General features: G+C 42.4%; 1 protein-coding gene across 3 annotated transcripts in view; it reads left to right on the top strand.

Annotated features, from left to right (window-relative positions):
• SULF1 (sulfatase 1) overlaps positions 1-16,331 on the top strand; it is a 159,353-nt gene that overhangs the window by 50,856 nt on the left and 92,166 nt on the right. Inside the window, exon 1 of one of the 3 annotated variants that reach the window (XM_067553637.1) lies at positions 4,700-4,853. The exons of the other annotated variants lie outside the window; for them this stretch is intronic. The gene's annotated coding sequence lies outside the window, so the exon portion shown is untranslated. Of the gene's footprint in view, positions 1-4,699; positions 4,854-16,331 lie in introns of those variants that run through there. 3 annotated transcript variants of the gene reach the window in all.

The following is a 16,331-nucleotide window of genomic DNA, read 5'->3' as shown; positions in this document are numbered from 1 at the left end:
TTTGCTTGAGCCCCGGCATTTCTTTCATTACAAATTAAGCACTGTCTACAGGTTGGTCTTAAGGTTGGAAAACATGGTGCTTTTCTCATGGTGTATCATCAGAATTCTGTCTGCTTCAGATCTAAAGACTCTAGACTATCAGCGTTGCCCATGCTCTCAATTTGATTAGGCATATCATCATATTTGGTGTTTTTCTTAGACCCTAATTGTGAGAATCTTACTTTTCTACCTTTTGTGACTGCTGAAAAGCTTGAAAATGTGAAATCCAAAGCTCCAAACCCAAAAGGCAAATAAAAAGAACCCAGCATTTATTGTTTTTAATCCAATTTCCTGATTATTTTAAGGGCTTGATCCATGATTTTGGAATGCTTGGCACTGGCAATAGTGGAACTCTTTCTTCATTACAGTCATCAGTCCCCCTGCCCGTTTCTGCTAATACAATAACAGGAACACTCATGATCATTTCCGTTGTAATAATTACCTTCATTCTTAAGTGTTAGTGCTACCGTCAAACTCAATGGGAGTCTTGCCACTATGATGACTAGACATCCCGCTATTAGGGGCTTTGTCTTATATAGGCAACTGTGCCCCTCTTCCCCCCCAAAAAAGTGTCCCAGTTTTTCACATTTGCTATCTAGTCATCCTATGTGCCATTGACTTCACTGGGAGCCGGATGGAGCTTAGAATTTAACAAAACTCTCTTTTGAGAGGCTGAAGCACAAAAGAATTATGGCTATTAATTTGGTTACAGAGTGGACAAAATGTGCAGAATGATTAAACAGTCATTCGTTTATTCCCCCTGTATAAATGAAACAATGGTATAAAAAACTTATTGATGTCTAGTATAGCGTATATCATCACAGGAAAACTAAGGGAGGTCTCATAAGCTGATTAAATAAAACCAACAAGAGTCACGGGGGAAATGGAGGGCGGGGGGAGATTGCTGGAGTGATTTGAAGAGTTCGCAGCAGCAGATCTTCAACTGAGGATTGACGTTTCAGTAGCCGACTGATGACCTTTGATGTGATAATTGTTGGATTTCCTGAGACTCCAAAAGGGAGCATGCATATTAGGGGTTGGGAGCAAAGGATAAATATTAATGATGCTTCTGCTTTGCCATTCAAGTGTGCTGTGTGAGCCAAGCAGTTAAATGCTATTTTTCATTATACGAGGCAGGAGAGACAATTCAGATCCCTATAATCACAAAATAACCTGCATACCTAACTCTCTGCGTCATTTCATAAAGAATGCTGCTTATTTCTGAGGGGGGGAGACCTTGTTTTGCTGTTGAGTAGAATGTTTTTTCCTGTTAAATCCAGTTTGTCACAAAGCTTCAAGTAAAAATGTTATTTTAAATGCCCTCAATATTTCTCTCAGCTTTAATGCTTACATTAACATTTTTCCATATCCATTGACTTGAAAATTTATATAATTTTTTATCTATTATGAATTTATATTCACTAAGGGTTAGATTCCTGCTGGCCTTTAAGGGCAGACACTGCAGGGAAGAAGAAGTAGGAAGCCTCACCCCTTTTTCATGCTTCCTAACATTTCTGATCGCATTAGGATTTGGCCTGTCTGCCCTTCTGTACATGGAAATTGAGGTTCAAACTGGCCAAATTTTGATTTAGTGATGTTGCAACTTACTGCATGGGGTGGCAATGCCACTCAGATTTGGCCTTCTAAAGATGAAGGGGCAACCGGGCCAAATGTGAGTGGCATTGCCACCCCATGCAAAGCCACTCAGTTTGGGGGCCTTCTCAGATCGGGGCCCTGGAGCAAACTGCCCCTTTTGGACCCCTAGGAGTCCCTGAATGTGGGAAATGTTCTGCCTCAACTGGGATGATGGGGCTTGGAGAGATCAAAGCAAATCCTGTGGAGAAGTCTGCTTCTTGCATGACCCCTGTAAAGGCTTTTTGTACCCTTCTGGGGAATGCCAGGCTGCTCTCAAGTTGCTATCTATGGGAGCACAGCACCATTATTCACCACTCATATATGTGCTGTAGAGAATATGCTGCATTTTTAAATGCATATAGCAGATTGCATCCCCCTTGGTGCGCTGGGAAGTGCTCTGCCTCCCTAAGACAGAAGAGTCACAGAAGGAGCTCTGAACCTGCATTTCAAAGGGCTGTGGAGAACAGGCACTGTCCAGCCCTGATTTAAACTGCTTTGTTATTTCTGCCTTCATATTGGGGATGATCTTGACATAAGTGCTGAAGGCACTTGGCACCTGGCAGCAGTAACTCAGTGTGTCACAGGCTTGGGCCCATTTCCTGATGTACTCCTTCTATTCCATAGCCAGCAAAATGCTTGCTTTATTATAACTACTTAGGACCTATGAAATAATTCACAATTTATATAGTATCATAAGATACAAGGTCTCTGAAAAGCACCATTTTACAGCAGACTATAATATAAGATTAAAACTCAAAGGATTTATGTCAAAAATGAAAATGGACAGCTAGAGATTTCTCTCCTGACTTAAGTACTGGGGTTTTTTGTTGTTGTGTGTTTGAGGGTTGGTGTGTTCTTTGTTTGGCCTTATGCTGCCGACATAATAATAAACTGCAAGAACAGGAAGGAAGCAATAACACATTTAAGAAGCTGCCCATTTATTGCCTTGGTGGTAGTGATCATAATCTGAAAACAGTTTCTGAAGAATCATGTATATTGTTTATTGCTGAAGGCTTTGGTTTGCTTGCATGATCTAGTTTTGCTGGAGGAAGGATGTAGGTACTCACTAAATGTATAATCACTCAGCATCAGAGAAAAACTGCCAAATTTAGAAAGCACTTGTGAAAGAATAAACCCAAACATTTAATAATTTAAGTATCAGATTGTCTAGTGTCAATTTCTTTTTTTAAAAGGCTGGTTAATAAGGAGATGTGATAGCTGTAATTACTAGATATTGTATGATGCTATGTAATTATGATTAGTCATTAGGAGATACCTTAATAAACATTTGATAAGAGTCTAGAGAAGTCTGATAGCTAGATGGTAAAAGGCCCCAGCTGTTGGGATTTCCATCCATTATGGGTATAGAAGAGATACAAGTAAAAAGCATTTAATCATTCTTTCCCTCATCATGAGACTTGTTCCTGAATCACACATAATACACTGTGGCTTGATGTTCATTTACACTAAGGCTCCTTTCTACTGCTCTGGCAAGCACTATATGCCCCCTTTATGCTGCTAGAGCAATGGAAAAGAGCATTGGTGTAAATGAGTATCAGACCACAATATATTTTGTGGGATTCAGGAATTATTCTAGCAACGAGAGAGAGGATTATTAAATGACTTTTACCTGTATCTGTTCTATCTCACGAATTGAATGAAACTCCAGCAGATGGGAGCAGCTGCTAAATCTTTCACATGCCAGCAAGTGCGGTTCTTTGGAGCACATACAAGTTGTGGTGATTTTTTTTTCCCCCATGAGAACTTGGAGCCTAGTGATCTATGAACGAACATCTAGGATAACAAATATTGCTCTGGAGATATGCTATACATGCATAATTGTGCTAATTTTACAGTCTTGAGATAAATATGTTGCACTTGCTAAAAGCGATGTCACACAGCACAATTCATTATAGCCGACATTGCTACAGCAGTCCATGTTAAGAACTGTGACAAAGCTCTTCCTCTAACTCGGTGAGTCCAGCACTTCCTTCTGGTGGTAAGTCAAGGAACTGCTTCATGCCTTAGTGTTCTTCTACCCTGTAGTAGTGGGGAAGGGTAATACAGCCTCTCTAAGATAGGACTGGAAGCCAGCAGGGAGTGGCTATCTCTGCTTCTCAGAAGTCTTGCTTCTTTGCTGGGGCTCTTGCCCCTCCAGTGAATGGCTGGTAGGGGATGGGGGGGCCCAGTCCCACCCTCAACTCCAGGCCCCAACCCAGGGACCCTACAAGTGGCAGTATTGTGCTGTGGTTTCAGGAAAGCTGCTAGCTTCCCTGGGTTGCTTCCCCATGCCCCTTGACTTAATGTCTGGACCCTGCTTGGACAGGGGCCCTTCCTGGCCTCCTTGCCAGGGGAGGCTCTTGACCTCTGATAGATCCCAATGGGTGTGGTCATGCTGAACCAAATGTCCAGTTCTATCTTTCCCTTCTGGCAGGGTCTTTTCCCTCAGGCCTGGAAAAGGTCCTTTACCCTTTTCAGGTAGGGTTTTTCCTTCCCCCCTGGTCATCATACCTGCAGGGTTCCCTTCTGCCAGCATTCTGCTCCTTCTCTGACCATGTCTTGCCTGCTCACACACTCTCTGGTAACTCATCTCACTCTCACAATTCAAACCACCCTGTTTCTCTGGAGGGAGGCTTTTAACACATCCTGGTGGGCCTCAATTGGCTCCAGGTGTGTTAATTAACCTGGAGTAACCCCTGCTCAGCTACTAGAGGAGAAAGAACTTGCTTTTCCTAGGACTGATACGTTGGCACTTGAGCACTGTCCTTGTTGGTGTGGAGGTGCTAGGGGTTAGTGTGCCTGCCTCAGGGGACTGTGTGCTTGCTGCTGCAGCTCCCCATCTGGACCAGAGCCCCCCTCCCCTCCCCATGTACCTATTCTCTGCTGGGGGCCCTGCTGGCTTGTTTCCTGCTGAGGCGGGAGTGGCTACACCCCTGCTGCTACTACCACCTGTGTGGGACCTTTCCTAGCCAAGTAGTTCCTCCTCCTCCTGCTGCTGCTGCTACTGCTACCCCCGAGCCTGCTGCTGTTGCCTGGAAGAGGAAGACCATCACTGCTGCTGGGGGAGAATAGTGGATGGGTGAAGAAGACTGTGGAGGGGGTTTGTTTGTTCTTGGACTGTGTGTCTTTACCATCTCTGCTCTGGTGCTGGTGGGGGCAGTTCCTGTTGTTGCGGTGGGGTGAGTGGGGAGAAGTGTGGACCCTTCCCCCCAATCCAACTACTCTTACCCCACCCCACCAACACCATTGCTGTTGCCCCTCCACTCTTCCTCCCCCCCACCACCTATATCACCTCCTCACCCTCAGCTCTGCCACTTGCCTCCCGCACCATCTGGGACCACTGCAGCAGCAAGGGCTTTCTTCCCACCCCCCTTGGACTTGCCCACCCTTACCCAGCTATGTATGGCTGGAGGGCTCCCCCCCACCAACCCTCTACTCAATCTCTCTGAGGCAGTTTACCCTCCCCACTTCCCCTTGCAGCCTGCCCCTTGCTGCCTACTTTGACCCCCACTCCTATTTTTCCCTTAGAGTTTGTCTGGTTTCCCTGCCTGGATCCAGCCTTCCCACTTCTGTTGGTTTCCTGCCCCGTCCTAGCCCCTGTGATTCCTTTGTCCTTTCCTACCCCATCCCCGGTTTCTGGTAAACCTGTCCCCCCCCACCTTTTGCTGCTTGTCCCTGCCCTGCCCCACCCTACCTGCTCTGTGCACCCATGCTTCCCAAACACTCGTGAGTCCCCACAACCCCCGGTTTTTTTTGTTGTGCCTCTGCTCACTGCACCCCCTGATGCCTTTGTAACCCCCCACAACCCAGTGCAGCCAGAGGAGCTGGCACCTTCCCCCCCACAATCCTGCTCCTGCCCTTAGTACCACCCTCATCCCCTCCCCGTCCACCCCCCATATTGCTGCTGCCCCCAGGGTTGTTTCATTTCCTATTCCATTCACCAACTCCCAGGAGGCAGCATTTGTGTTGCCCCTTCCACCTGGGGCTGCTGTTTTCCCTCCACTGCTGTCCCTTGTGCCGGGGGCCAAGCCAGGCCATGCGGTGCCCACAAAATCGGCGCTGCATCAGGGATCAGCCCCCTGTCTGCCCATCTTGGCTGGTCGTGCCGAGTTCGTATGGAGGGGCTAGCATTGAATTTGGTCAATGTCTACATCCCAATTCGGGCCCAGAATGGGTTTGTTCTTTCCAGAAGGTGTCCGCCTTCCTCGGCACCTTGGATCCTCACGAGTGCCTGGTCCTGGGTGGGGACTTTAACACCATCCTCGAGGAACGGGACCACACAGGAACCAAGCACAGACGTCCTCTGGGAGATCATTGACCATCACTACCTGGTGGACGTCTGGCGCGACCACCATCCAGACAACATCACTACTTTCACCTTTGTCCGGTTGGGGGAAGATCGGTCGCACCACTCCCAGTTGGACTGAATCTATTTCTCATGTTACCATCTCTCACGGGCCCATTCCTCCAGCGTCTGGCCGGCCCTGTTCTCATATCACCATATGGTTACCATGACAGCCTCTCTCACTGCGGAGAGGCCGGGGCCCGCCTACTGGCATTTCAATAATAGCTTGCTGAAGGACGTGGGCTACGTGGCATTCTTCTGGGAGTTCTGGCTGGCCTGGCAGCGGCAGAGGCACACCTTTCCCTCAGCATGGCGCTGGTGGGACGTGGGGAAGGTGCATGCCCAGCTTTTCTGCCGTGACTACACTTTGGGAGGTCCAGCTGGCGGAGGGATGCGGGGATAGAGCTGGAGTGAGAGGTCTTAGAGCTGGAGAGGTGTCTGGCTGCCACCCTGAGGATCCATCCCTCTGCTTGGGTTTACCTCAAGTGGGTTCTGCGAGAGAGCGCTCTCCCCCCCCCCCAATCCCCCAGTCCTAGTTCTTTGGAGCTTTTCATAAGGCCCTGTCCGCCTTCTCCCCCGACACTGCGCTGGCTGCTGGACTTGCAACTGGACCGTTTCTGGACTGTGCCCAGGGACCATCTTTACACGCTCGTGCTCCACACCCTTCACTTCCTCGCCCTCATGTCCCACCCAGACACCAAATGGTGGGATACCACCTGTGGAGGGCCGGGACCCCCAGTGAGCCAATCTCTATTCCACCCTGACCCCGCGGCCTGCTGGGGACATCAGTTGCCGGCTCCTTGATGGAGCTATGAGCATGGGCATGTACTTGGCGTGGTTCACCCCTTGCCTCGACACCTGCCCCTTCTGCAGCATGAGGGAGACCCTGGCACACACCTACCTCTAGTGCACCAGGCTGCAGCCCATGTTCTGGCTCCTCCAGAACCTCCTGCTGAGGCTCTGGCTGCACTTTTCCCTGCACCTGTTCCTCTATACACACCCCATCCAGGGCCCCACAAAGTCACAGGACCTCCTCATCAACCTCCTCCTAGTGCTGGCCAAGGTGGCCATCTACAACAGGGAGAGGAGGTTGGCTGAGGGTGTGCTCTGTGACTGTGAGGCCTATTTCTGTTTCTCCTTCCATTCACGCATCTGGGCAGATTTCCTCTGGGCAGTGTCCACTGGCTCCCTAGATGCCTTCGGGGAGCAGTGGGTGCTGTCTGGGGTTCTCTGCTCAGTGTTCCCTTCTGGTTCCCTCCGTTTGACCCTTTGACCCTCACGGTCTTTCCTATTTTCTCATTAGTTGTCCCCCAAAATCAATTGAGTCCCAGGTCCAGTGGCTCCTCCCCTTAGGCTTGGGGATGGGCCTTTAGCAGTGGACGGGCACAAGCCCACTTCCCTTGATCTCAAATAGTACCACTCTCCGATAGCTATCTAGTCTGACCCTGTCACAGAACCTATCGATGATCAAATTAAATACCCTAGATCTTCAAAGGGATAAAATGCTCAGATAATCTTAGGGGACATTTTAATTCAAAGTGTATTGTATTGTATTTGGTAAAGAACTGTAACACTGAATGTTGCAACGTGAACCAGAATTTTTTTTGAATTATTCAATTAGTAGCATGAGTAAGAGATGAGCAAATGTGATGTATGCAAAAATCAAACAAACATGAGAAAATGATCTTTTGCTGTGTATGTGTATGTATGTGCCGTATTCCATAGGCATGTATGTTGCCCAAACAAACCTTCACTGCTGCCTGTAGCCATTACTATTATTGCACAAATGTATCTCACACTAGGCAATATAAACAATCCTAACACAAGATGCTAATAGACAATTTAGTGTGAGTCACCTCTAGTGCCAACGTAATGATATAGATGTTGCAGCATAGTTGCTTTTTTCTAAGATGGTATAATTCTCTCCACTGTACTGACTGTTTCCATGTATAGTCCCTAAATTGCCACAAATATTGCCAGTAATACTGCAGGAATCTATGACCTACATTATGTAAGCGCAGAATATTAAACCACAGTTTTACTTTGCAAAGTGACTAAATATGGCATTATAGAGTTCCATGTTCATTGTTCTTAGTTATTTCTGAATCAAATGTGCTCAGTTTACAAATAAAATGAAAAATTCACATCAGGACATCCAGGGGGAGATGTTAGGGGTGGATGGATGGAAACAAGGTAGGAATATATCTTTGAGGAAGCTTGATTTGGTGACCATTACTGGTGCCAGGTTCGTGATCCTTGCTAGCATGGCATTTCATGACTCATAAAAAATCATAAAACAGTGCTAATTTTGGAAATCTCTATAGCATAGCATCCTCAATAGTATTTTGGGATGTACTTAAGGTCTTGTAGTTAAGACCTCTGTCATTATATACAGCAGGACTCCAGGATTTGCACTATTACTTTCATTAAGATTGAAGCTGGCCATAGGACAACAATTCCATTCCATAACAACTTCTGAGGTTTTGAAATTTTGTTTTCCACATTAGAATGAAAACAAAACCTTTTGAATGTTTTTGTGCCGCAGTTGTATTGCAATGTCAATTTTCAGATCAAGAAGGTTGGGTTTTCTGCTCACGTCTCTCAGGAAATGACCCGTGAGGCCGTTGGGTTTCTGGACCTCAAACTTTCCAGTCAAAATTTTGTCAGAATTAATACATCTCCAGAAAATGTTTCAGCTTCAATGAAACAGCATATGCTGGGAGGAAAAAAGCATTTTGTCAAAGTGTTCTGTCCAGCTGTAGTTAAGATACAATCTGTGTCTTCTTTTCTTGACTCTGTTCTAGATTTTCTGTGTGTGTTTGGGCAAGTCACTTAGTCTTTCTATGTCTCAGTTTCCCTATTGTAAAATGGAGATAATAATATTTACTTTCCAGGGATGAGATCAAGTCACTTAATTTTTGTATATGTTTTGAAGCCCTTGGATAGAAGATGCTATATAAGAGATCATAGTACTATTAGTGTAAGTACTATACCCATCATAGACCTTACAGAGGAACAAACAAATATAGTCCAAACGTGTTTTACCATGGTTATTCCCCCTAACATATGGCATAAGGATTATCTTTTATGCAATAAGACTTAGGCATGTAATAGATGCTAATTTTATAATATTTTTCATACTTTCTAGGAGATATCTATGTTCTGTGTTGGTCAATCAGTTGCCTTTGTCTTTAGTTTTTCTTTTAGTATGAAATTACTGATTAGCAACTGCTCTTTTGTTGTTTTGTTACAATTATCCACTTCCCAAGATTGCCATCCCATGGTGTCCTCGCCTGTAAACTAAAACCTGTATCATCTGATTATTATTACAATTTGAGACATAATTTGTTTGGGGTATTGGGCAGAATATTAAATGTTCAATGTGGAGATTTAATGTGGAGATAATGCCCACAAGACTAATTGGACAAATCATACCAACTGTTTTAAGTCTTTGAATTCATAAACCATAGAAGCTAGGAAACAATATTTACAATAAATAGACATCCATATCCTTAAACATTAGGGTAACTACAATGACTGGGGAATATGGATCACCAACTAAGGTGATAATCTGTGATTTGCTCTATTCTATATTATCTAGATTTTTTTTTTAACATATGCATTTATAGTTTGGGAAATTTGGTCTTATTCAAGTGTATACTAAAGTAGTTTGGTGAGCAGTGAGTCTCTCTTTACAACTGATGCTATTATAACCCAGGTGGTTGTGGGTGTTGTTTAAAACATTGGAGCATTTCATTTGCAGATTCATAAACATGACACCGAAGAGCATAGAAAGCATGTGCTATTGCTCAGGGGTTTTAATAAACTTGTTTTCCAGGTCTGTTCCAAAAAAATCACATGAGTAACTCAGTATTATTTGAAAATCTTGCAGTCTGAAGGGAGAAAACAATGCACTGTAGGTGAAAAGATGAAGGATTTTAACAAACAGTTGCAATATTGATACAACAGTTTGGCAATAAAAGTAAATGAATAGGAGCTAATGGAATAGGAGCTAATGGAAAAATAACCTGGTATCATGTGACAAGTAAACATAATGCATGTTTGATTTCAAGTCCATTCTTAATCTGTTTACTAAGTCTTTTGGATGTTTTAATTATAATATTTATATAGACCCAATAGTCTGGTAGACAGTTTACCAACTGAGAAAGAGATGAGGTGTCTGCCCCTAAATGCTTGCAGTCTAAATAGAAAATAAGATGAACAGGATATAATAAAAACAGGTGTCTGTCTGACTAATTAAAGTGCATGTCTTGTTGCTCACATGATCTTTTTCTTACACTTCTGGGAAGTGGGGAATTAGGATATATAGGTCTTCTAGAAGAATTGTGCTTTTGAAGAGGGTATTAAGGTGGTTTGCAGTATTTAGTTAATGTAGTTAATGTTTCATAAAGCAGATTAAATTTCTTGGATGAAAACCACTGTAAAGATGCGTGAAATATATGGTGTATTTTCAGGGTAGCCTCTCTCGAAAAGGGGGGGGGAAAAAAGGCTTTTGCATGCTCTGTTTGACACATAGTGGGAAGTTTGGACTATGCCTTAGGTTTTTGCTGTGTAGTAAATTCTTATAATTTCCTTGTGAAGTTCCATGCTGCAGTGTGTAGAACACAGGACCCTTTCAGTACACAGATTTTGGATACTAATATTCAGCGTTGGCTCCCTCCTCACATAGCAAAACACCTGGAAGGGCCATAAAAAGAACAATTTTATCAAGACCCCTTGGCAGAGTTTCTCCCTGATTGTTCTGTCAGGGATAATGTTTCTCTCCCACTACATGAGCCCTAAAAGTTTAGGATCCATGAAGATTTATAGGTTGCTAGATCATATTTCATGGAGGTACCACAGCTCTGTCCTGACAGCTTGGCCTCAATGCAGATGTGCCTACCAGGATTTACCCTTGACCATGACTGCCTTCGAGTGTTTCCTGCCATGGAAAAGATTCTGCAGGAACACATTAGCTAACACCTTTCAAATCTTGCTCTAGACAAAGCCTGATAAGTACATTAGTTATCATGGAAACAGTGTCTTCTGGTATGGGCAGATCATAATGACATCTTGGAGTACAATCAGTTTATATCATGGATTTGGAAGTAATAGGAATTTATGTAATAGTCATGATTACATGGTGGTGTAAATAAGGTAACTAAACAACTAGGCCTGGTTATGATTTTTCCCTTTACTTCCAGGAGACTCCTGCCTAAGTGAGTGTAGTGCCTAGCATATCAGCGGCCTGATCCATGACTATGGCTCCTAGGCACTGCAATAATACAAATAAGTCCCTTTTTTATGGATAGAAAATCATGTTAAAATTCACTAACTGAGATTTAGAAATATACACATTTTTGCAAATGAATTGAACATGTGGGTTCAGGTAAGAATAATACCTGGCTCTTAAGTAGCCTTCTTCAGCTGCCGATATCACTGCATTTTACAAAAGAGGCAAGTCTCATTATCCCCCTTTGGCTGGTGCTGAAGCTGAGTTCCAGAGGTGAAGTGACTTGCCTGAGGCCACTCTGCAGGCCAGTGGAAGGGAAGAGAAGAGGAAAAGAATCCGGGTCTCCTAGGTCCCAGTGCAGTGCTTAATGCCTAGTGCCAGGAGACTACTCCTCCTGTATGGTTTTGAAGGGTAACAAAGTAAGCAAAAAAAAAAATTAAATGTTTCAGTTAAAACTTCTAAATGTTAAACTTCTGATTTTTTTCTCATTCAGTGAGAGATTCTTGGCAAAGGCTTGTATTTATTGTCTCCAGATTTGACCCTAGAAGACTCCAATCTTCTTACAAACCAATAAAGCAGCTTGAGTGATATTTCCAGAAGCAATTGGAGCTTGTCAACAGGGCTACTAAATATGAAATTCCATATTTAAAAGAAAGAACAGTTTCACTGAGTAAAACAGATCTCCGAGAATGTTGCATTTAGGTTACCTGCTTGGAGACTTCATTTTAAAATTAACCATGTGAGGGTGGTGGGGTCCTATTGAAAAAACATTCATTTAAATCCTGATAAATTAGTCATTTTTGCTTGTTTATTCTGAAGAACACCATACACAGAAACGTATTCATGGCACATGAATTAGCTCCTATATTATGAGCATTCAGTGTGGTAAATGTGAAATGTTTATACCCATGTGACTCATCAGCAACCAATCAGATCATTTGTTCCATTCCAGCTGTGCTCTTTACATTTACATGTTTGTCTGGGAGAGGAAGATTTCTCCATTCACAGTTAATTTTCTTTTTTCAAACCCTGAGTACTTTAACTCCCCCAGGTTTATTAATAGCAAAGGCAAAGATGGTTTGAACCAAATTCAGCTCTCAATTGCACCTGTGTAAGGGCCTGATCCAACAGCCACTGAAGTCAATGGGAAGTCTTCCATGAATTTCAGTGGTCTGAGTCTGGAGTCATTCCAGCATAAAAGAGCAAAATATAGCCTTTAGCATTTAACCATTTTGGGGGAAAGAAGAGAGAACAGGGGATATAATCCTGTCTTTTTGCACAACTATAAGCAGTGATGAGGGAGGTAGAGTGAGAATTCTGTAGTCAAAGGGAGAGGATCCTTAGTCTGGAGGTAATGAAAGAGGCATTTTGCTCAAATGTTTGCTCCTAGTCTAATCTAAATACTAGGACTCACCTTAATGTAAATGTCTCAGAAATACAAACAACCTATTTGTCTGTCACTAACTTCTTGCTTCTAACAAGACCATAAATATGGCAAAAATAGCATTTCTTATCACATTTCTGGGGCTGCGAGGAACCACGGTGGAAAAATCGTGTTGGGGAAGAGTTAACTAAATTCTTTTGAAACGCATTATTCATTCTTTTATAATAATAAATAACAACTTGTATTATCATACTGCTCAGGAGCCTCAGTCAGGACCAAGACCCCATTGTGGTAGCTGCTGAACAAAAGACAGTCCCTGCCCCAAAGAGCTTACTCTCAAAACAACAGGCGGATACTGTCAGGGGAGTATCAGGACACACAGAGGCAATATTGATCAGCGTGATGAACTGTAGTCTCAGCACACTAGCAGCATAATTGCTAAGTTAAATTCAGGTATGGTTTGAGTCTTGGGCGAAAAGTTCAGCAGGTTCTTATTTTACTCACCTCCAACTCATCCCTAGTAGTAAAAGCCCTTTAAATTGACACCAAAGTAGATTTGACTAAAATTTTAAGCCCTGTAATACTATTTGATTAACCCAGAGTGTAGGGGCCATGGAAGCAGATTGTCCATTCAGACAAGGGGATTGTGGCAGTGTAAAATGTGTGGTGTGATATTTGTAATGATAGTTCAGTTAGCTTTGAAAAATTTTACATAATAGAACTATACATTAAGGTGTCCTGATACTGACCATCATAAATCGGGAGGCAACTCTAAGGGAAGGCCACATCTCTTGAAGATCTAGCTGGGTTAAGTCAAGAGCAGCATGAATATAAAGTTTTGTCCCTTGCCTCTTTGACTCTAGTTAGCTGGGAGTGGTTTTGATTAATTTGGCCCTGCCCATCTCTGGCTTGTACTGCATCATTTAAGAGGCTGTACCTAATGGTTAACAGTTTCCATTCTTGGCACTGGTCACCAAGTTCTATTCATAATGAATAATCAGGTACTTGAGCATAAAATTACTTCCCTATTCCATAATTGCTAACAAAATAAATTCAGCCTGATGCTCTCTCAGGCATCTTAGGAGAAAGTTGGTTCACCAACAAGTCTACAATTTACTATCTTTAAAGATGTCATAAAATCAAATCTTTTTAATTGTTGTGTTGGAGTTTCTTCTAATAAGCCATGGTATTGGAAATAAACATATGCATGTATGAATTTATTGAGCCAAGTGTCCTGTATGCTGCTTCAGCATATACATTTGTAAAATTGCACATGCACAGACGTGCACCTACACTTTGGAGGAGCAAATACCTGCCTCACCACTTTCACTGTTCTTAAAATATACAGGCAGGTATTTTCACTTTCAAAGTGCAGGGGGCATATAGGTGTACCAGTCAATTGTCAGTGTCTCAAATTCATTTGTGATTCAAAATTATTTATGGAATAATTTCAGTAAATCAGTCTGTCTCTTAGATCTCAGTCTGTAGATTGCATGCCAGCAGTTCTCTGAGTATTTGATATTCAGAATTCACATTGTGTTGATTTAGTTTTGTTTTGACAGGTAAGCCGAAGAGGGTATTTCTGTTCCCTGACTGGATGAACATAACATTTTAGAATCCAGTTTCTGGGGAAAAAAAGTTACATCTATGAAATTCACAATCCTTATATTTACATATAATTTGCTTTTTCTGCAAATAATACAGATGGTAAACTCATTCTACAAGAGTCATAGAAGTCCTGATTCAAGTAAGTTATCCCCCTTCAGGAGAGTTCCAATTCAGTTCCAGTTTAAGAAAAAAATCTTACCCTCCTTCTTGCCCTCCAAAAGCCAGTTGACTTCAGTGGGACTATTCCCTTGCATATAGTTAAGCATGAGCATATGTGTTTGTAGGATAAGGTCCTAAATATGGATTTAAATGTCTAATTTTAGACACCAAGTCTGAAAATGCATTCTAAAAGCAATTGAGCATCCCTTTAAATATTAATGGAGTGATATATACTCTTTCTTTTTTTTCACTTGCTGTGATGTGGAATGCCGATTTGGAATGCCATTCCTTCTGGCATTGAACGATGGGCATGGTGGAGATGATATTCTAAGTTTCCTAGTGGTGGGTGAGGTACAGGTCATTCTTAAGAATCCCCTCGAAGCATTTGCAGGTGTGTGCGATGAGCATGGCTTTAACGTTGGGAATGGGGATTGTAGGATAAAAGAGGTGCTGAGGGAGGGGTTGTTGGTAGAATTATTGTTAAGGTGGATAAAAGTCCTCTACTTTCTGAGGTGCTGATTTACCTTTGTACCCTTATTGGTGATGTAGCTGAGCAGGCTGAGAGAATGCCTGGGCCCTCCATATTATAAAAAGGCAATTAAAAATGACATTGATACAACTGGTGATGTGCTCAGCAGTGCCTTGAGTCAGTGCAACTTCCTCCCTGACTACGCTTCATGGAAAAGGATATGAAGCATCTGTTTTCTGTAACAGATTGTTTTGTTTGCTCTGGCTCTCCATTTGCTGCTATTAGTATGCAGATTTCTCTATATTGTAGTCTTATCCGATAGGAACTTCGTGCGTCTCTCTTAGAATCATAGAAAATTAGAGGTGGAAGGGACCTCAGGAGGTTCATTTAGTCCAGCCCCCTGCTCAAAGCAGGACTTGTTTTTGTGTACGTTGAGGTGTGCATGTTAGAACTGGAAAGGATACCTGAAAAGGAAGATTTTTGCTTAAAAGAAAGTTCTTTAAGATCCTGATCCTGCAAACTCTTACCCAGACTAGTAGTCCTGTTAAATTTAGTTTGAATTTAATGGAACTACTTGCATGACCACAGGTTTTCAGGATTGGGCCTTAAGTTTGGAAGCCAAAGGGAAAGTCAGTGGATATCCTAGATACTATACAATGTATCAAGTGTATTCATAGATATACACGTGCACAAACGCTATGTCTGTGTGTATATTAAAAATCAATTAGATGTATTAATTCTAATGTATATTGGTGGGATTTTCAAAAGCAGCTAAGGGATTTAGGTGCCCAGCTCCCATTTAAATCTGTTAGGTACTTTTGAAAATCCTACTACTATATATTATATCCAGATGGACATATGAGGGGCTTTTTCAAAAGTACAAGAAGTGCCACTGTATGTTTAAATAAATAATATACAACAACTTATGGGTGTGTATATTTGTTAAGTGTGTCTGAACATACATTACAATATAGAAATCAGTATATTCTGTCTAGTATGAGTACATATATGTAAAGCCATAAATGTGTGTGTATTTTGTACTAAACAAGATGTTTTGCATATATTCAAATTAAGCAAATAGTAAATAACCATGTACATTTGTGTAAAAAAAGCAAAGTGTTTGGCAATTTTTTTTTTTTTTAATATCCTCACATCAGAGCTACAGTTCTTTCAGGGAATACATTGAGACCAATCTCAATATCAAGCCTTGTGAATTTAAAGTGTCCTTTCTTTTCAAAGGGAAAGAAAGAACATATTTAAAATGTATTCCTGCACAATTTCCAAGTCATGCAGGTTATATTTAAATGTATGTACCCACGTTCTGCTTAAAATTTAAAATCTGTGTCCCTGTTGTTCTCTGCTGTGATGATCTTCTGACACGAGACTACTTACTGAACCGCTGAGTCCTCAGTATGTTATTATACAGTATGTTTTAATAATGTCCCACACTGTTGAGCAG

This window comes from Emydura macquarii, unplaced genomic scaffold (genome assembly GCF_026122565.2).
Source record: "Emydura macquarii macquarii isolate MOO-44397 ecotype Brisbane River unplaced genomic scaffold, CSIRO-AGI_Emac_v2 contig_1477, whole genome shotgun sequence".
Classification (NCBI taxonomy): Eukaryota; Metazoa; Chordata; order Testudines; family Chelidae; genus Emydura; species Emydura macquarii.
The sequence above is the reverse complement of the archived record's forward strand: the minus strand, read 5'-3'. Positions and strand labels throughout refer to the sequence as shown.